Source organism: Triticum dicoccoides, chromosome 2A (assembly GCF_002162155.2).
Source record: "Triticum dicoccoides isolate Atlit2015 ecotype Zavitan chromosome 2A, WEW_v2.0, whole genome shotgun sequence".
NCBI classification, from domain to species: Eukaryota; Viridiplantae; Streptophyta; class Magnoliopsida; order Poales; family Poaceae; genus Triticum; species Triticum dicoccoides.
In genome coordinates this window covers 699,489,412-699,495,122 of record NC_041382.1, presented here as the reverse complement: position 1 = coordinate 699,495,122, position 5,711 = coordinate 699,489,412, and positions in this window count along the sequence as shown.

The following is a 5,711-nucleotide window of genomic DNA, read 5'->3' as shown; positions in this document are numbered from 1 at the left end:
CTGCGATCATCTTCAGGGTGGAGGTTTCTTCCCCTTAGTTCCGATTGAGGCCATCCGGGCATGTGAGATTCTTGACGGTAGACTTGCTGAGGCCCGTGTGGCTATGCTCTCTCCTCCCGCTCCTCCGGCCGTTTCGGAGGCTGCCACCCCAGCGCAGCCGCGGCGTGTTGGTGCCCTCCCGCCGCTTGCTGCTGCCGACCTCTGTGGCCACACGCATTCTCGCACCGCATCCCTCCGCGCCTAATGCGTGTCTCGTGTCCGAGGGTCAAGCAGCCCCCCAATGGTCGCTAAATGCGTGCCCTCTTCTCGAACATCCGCATCTTCAGCCATGATGGTCGTCGTCGCCAACTCATCGAATACATTCACGACGAACGCATTGACATTATCGCCATCCAAGAAACCATGCACACGGAGTTCTCTCTCCCGGAGCTCGATCGTCTGAGCTCCCATCCTTTTCCGTGGCACTGGCTCCCTTCTAGTGGCACTGTTGGCCATTCGGGTGGCATCCTTTTAGGGGTGAAGGATGCCACCTTCGAGGTGGGTAGCATGGATCGAGGCCAGTTCTTTGTTAGCATGGAGCCCTTTGAGCGGGCGCTGAACTTCAAGTGGGAGGTTGTCGGTGTCAAAACTGGCGGATCTCTGGTAGGGGTCCCGAACTGTGCATCTAGGCGGATGGTAACAGGAGACGGGGGACATGATGTTTTTACCCAGGTTCGGGCCCTCTCGATGGAGGTAAAACCCTACTCCTGCTTGATTGATCGTGATGATATGAGTATTACAAGAGTTGATCTACCATGATATGGAAGAGGCTAAACCCTAGAAGCTAGCCTATGGTATGATTGTTGTTGTTCCTACGGACTAAACCCTTCGGTTTATATAGACACCGGAGGGGGCTAGGGTTACACAGAGTCGGTTACAAGGAAGGAGATCTACATATCCATGTTTCCAAGCTTGCCTTCCACACCAAGGAGAGTCCCATCCAGACACGGGACGAAGTCTTCAATCTTGTATCTTCATAGTCCAATAGTCCGGCCAAAGGATATAATCCGGCTGTCCGGATACCCCCTAATCCAGGACTCCCTCAGTAGCCCCTGAACCAGGCTTCAATGACGATGAGTCCGGCGCGCAGATTGTCTTCGGCATTGCAAGGCGGGTTCCTCCTCCGAATACTTCATAGAAGATTTTGAACACGAGGATCGTGTCTGACTCTGCAAAACAAGTTCCACATACAACTGTAGAGAGAATAATATTTTCACAAATCTAATCTGCCGACGCATTCCGTAGTGTGACATCACACCACAGCCAGGTCACCATTCGAATCGTTTTTCACAACCAACCTCAGCATGTTTCGCAAGGCGGTTTCCTTGGCACGTCTTGTCAAAGCAGAGATCGTGTCCCCTTATTAGGGGATTCTCATCAATACGGATGTGGGTAACCCAACAGCGCCATCAATTACGGCGCTTAGGGGATAAGCGAGTTTTACCAGGCTAGTGGGGGCGCATAGTTTCGTCCGCCCTTATAAAGGGATAGGGTTCACCTTTTTCTACCCATGCCTTCTTCCTCCTTGCTCATCCATTCTCGTGCACTCGAACTCCAGCGCCCAAGTCCACATCCTTCTCCTCAACCCTCTCCAAACATGTCCGGAGTGGGAGGCAAGTGGATGGTCTCCTCCGTTACGGAGGGAGACATCATAAAGCTGCGCGGGGCCGGATACTTAGCCGCGGATATTGCGCACCGGCTGCCAGCCGCGGGGCAGATCGTCCCTACCTCGGAACCTTATGAAAGGGTGGTTTTCCTCACCCACTTCGTCCGCGGACTGGGGTTTCCCCTCCATCCATTCGCCCGTGGCCTTATGTTCTATTATGGGCTGGACTTCCATGATCTAGCTCCGAATTTCAACATCTCTGCGTTCATCGTCATGTGCGAGGCTTTCCTCCGTGTCCGGCCCCACTTCGGCCTGTGGCTGAAGACCTTCAATGTCAAACCGAAGGTAGTAGGTGGCCAACAAGCGGAATGCGGCGGAGCCATGGTGGGCAAAATGCCCAACATTACATGGCTCAAGGGCTCCTACGTGGAGACCATAAAGGGGTGGCAATCGCGGTGGTTCTACATCACCGAGCTGCGCGACACCAACTGGTTGGCGGCCCCCGAGTTTTGATCCAGAATCCCCACGTGGCTAACTTCCTGGAAGGAGAAGGGCCTGTCCTGGGGCTCACCGATGGAGCTGGACGGACTCCAGAAGTGTATCCGGAACATGATACGCAAGAAACTCAAGCTTGTCAACATAGTCCAGGTCATGCTCTTCCACCGGATCCTCCCGTGTCAACGACGGGCTTTCAACTTATGGGAGTTCGACCCGGCCCAGCACCAGACTCTATGCGAGCTCTTCGACACGACGCATAAGGACATCTGGAAAGTGCTGTTCAAGGGCGCCGAGGTCCCCCCTCCCCTTACCGAGGGCCGCGGGCTAAGCGTGACGCGCCCTGTGAATCCGGTAAGTTCTGTACACCTCGTAGGGTATTTATTTTCCATAGTTTAACCATGTGCGGGGTCTGAGCTCCCATGCCTTTGACAGGACTGGGTGGAGACATCGGAGCAGATTGACTGTTCGGCCCCTCTGCCCGAAGACACTGCAGACGCTCTCCTGACGGAGATGCGGACTCCGGCTCCTTATGAGGTGCCGGAGAAGAAGATCAAGAAGAAGGCCACGGGAACCCGAAAGAGTTCCCGGCGCCAGGTGGTATTGGACTCATCGTCCGATAATTCCGAGACGTACTCCTCCCATGAAAACGAGGAGGAGGAAGATCATGGTTCTCCCCCTCCAGTCGGGGGAGACAGGAAAAGGAAGGCGGCCCCAACCGGGGAGGCCAGAGGGTCCAATAAGGGGAGGACTATCCTTCTGGGCTGTTCCACCACTGCCGCCGACAGCGAAGATGAGTGGTTACTCAGGGCCAAGCCCCTGGCGAAGTCGTAAGTTTTCGGATACCAGAGTAACTCATAGCCTACTTTTATTGCACTGCTTCTCCTAACGTCGAATATGATCATGCAGTCCGCCCTGAGCCCGCATCGACGTATCCTCGTCGGACGGTTCCTTGGACTCGTCGGATATGAATAGCGAGTCACTTCCAACCGCCTCCTCACCTCGCGCTACGGACAATGTCGAGGTGTTGTCTCAAGGGGCACCGAACCGAGGGGAGGTAGCCCTGGAGGCGCCTCAAGGCGACCTTCCAGCCTCCAGGCGCAAAGGGAGAAAGACTCTGAAGGGCTCCAAGTTCGGCCCTCAGCCGAACACCGCGCCGGAACCTCCAGTGGTTCCGAACTCCGGTGGACGGCCCCCTGCCAAGAGGGGCAAGCCGCTCGTGTCAGTGACCTCTGTCTATCCAGAGGCACCAGACAACCTGCTGGGAGCGCTTCGCGGCGCTTCCATCAACGAAGAGCACCGCACTATTATGAGTGCGGTGATCAAGAAGGTTCAGTCCGCCAAGAGCGGACTGTCTGAAGCCTGTGCCAGCCTTCTAACAAGCTTTGAGGTAAGTATTTAAAATATAGGAAAATATTACCGCATAGACAGTAGCCTATATGCGTATGCAGGCTTCGCTGCTGACCTCTGCCGCACTAACTGCGGAGGTCGCCGCACTGAAGCAGAACCTCGAGCGGTCCGAGAAAGAACTCGGCCTTGCCAAGAGGCAGCTCGAGGAGAACAATGGTAAGTAATACCTTGTCTATATATATATAAGATGTGGTTGCAAAATGATAGGATCATCATGGATGTGCCAGGGGCCACGACCGAAGTGGCGACCCTAAAGCGAGCGCTGTCCGAAGCCAAAAACAAAGAGGCCGAGGAGCGTACCAAGCGGGAGAAACAAGAGGCACGGGTGGGCGAGGTGCAGCAAGAGCTCCAGGCTCTCGTGAAGAAGCACCAGATTTTGGAGCTTGACTCGAAGACGCAAGAGTCCGAGTTTGCTGCGGCCCTCGAGAGCACAAAGCATGCCAAGGCTGAAGCCCAAAAGGCCCTCTAGGAAATAGATGCGATGAGGAAGATAGCGGCAGGTAAGGCATTCATTATGCAAAGCAAGCATGTGAAAGTAAATTACTTGTTACTTACCCGAGTCCGGAGCTCTCCAGGAGCATTCGCAGATTTGCCCCGCAGCGTGTTGGATGCCGCAAAGTACTACCAGGCCGAGGAGGGAAGCTCGACGGAGAAGTTGTTCTGGTCTCAGTATACTGTGACCGAACACTCGATGCCTATGAGCGACCAGCAGAAGCAACTGGTCGAGCTGCACAAGGCGGCCGAACAGGCCATGAGGGGCCTTATAGTCCGGATGTGGCCTGGCGACTCCCTTCCCAACAGCTAATTCGGCCTGGTGAGGCGGCTTGTGGATGCCTGCCCATGGCTGGAAGTCATAAAGCGGTCCGTCTGCATCAAAGGTGCACGCCGGGCTTTTGCCTGTGCGAAGGTGCACTGGGCCAAGATGGACGCCGAGAAGTTGGTGAAGGAGGGGCCGCCGCAGGGCAATTAGCATCGCCACCCTGAAATGTATTATGAGGGTGTCCTGAAGGCTGCCCGTCTTGTGGCGGACGAGTGTGCGAAGGATGTAATTTTTGAATGAACTTGCTCGTGTGATCCTGTATTACGAAAACTTGTTCATGTGCGCTATGCAACGCTTGTTTGAATTTAAAATATTACCTTCTGTGCGGCTGTTTATCAAATCTGAGAGATGGCCAGTCGTCGGCTTATGCCCCCATGCCACGAGTGTTGGGGTGTTCGGGATAAATCTGAGCACTCTTTTTCCCATTGTTGGGTCCTTCGAGGGAGGTGCTCAGCACAACGAACAAGGCAATAGGACTATAATGCTTCATCACTCTCACTTAGCCATAGAAGTCTACAATTTTAAATTTTGGCAAAGCTCCAAGTATTCGGAAGGCCGAATTCGGGGCGTTATACACGCCTAAGCCGGACAAAGCCGACTCCTCGCCCTAAGCGGCATAAGTCTTTAGGGACTCGAGACCTCTTGAACAGCGACCAGCTCTCACCTTATCAAGAGAGTCAGTTTTAGCTTTCTCTACTGAGGTGCTTGCCCAGATGAACCGGGGCACAATCACAGTAGTTCTTCTAGTGCTACCTTAGCCGATATAGCGGAACGTAAGGTACCAAAACATGGGAGTCGGGCAAACCCAACTATTGACCCAAGACATGATTCGGAGCTGATGCATATAATGCTATAAGTTCGGGGTGCCACACTGTCGAAAGTGATCGGACTTCTCACGCCGTATTATGGGGTACGCTTAAGCCCCTGGCATATTGGCCGTACCAGAGTGTACGGGTGCTGAATGTCATGAATGAACATATATATATATAAAAGAATAGAGAATGCGGTAATATTCTAGTGCTATGCATTGTTTATTCAAAAAGGTGCGTCGAAACAGAATGATACAAGTAGTGCGATAAGAAAAAAGTAGGACTATTTGACATGTCCCCTCCAAGGGCAAGCTGAGGAATGGTATTTAAAGAAGGCATTTCACTCCTTATCAGAGACCACCTGGGAGTTCCATGGTGCGACGTAGCTTTCTGCCTCCTTGGTTGTTGTATCGTGTGTCCGGCGATCGTACTGCCGGACGGGGTTTCCAGAGAGTAAAGTCCTGAAAGAGAGAAAAAAATAACAAAGCGAGAAGCCCCTAGTGTGGTTGAGCTGCGTTTTGGGGCTTGCCGT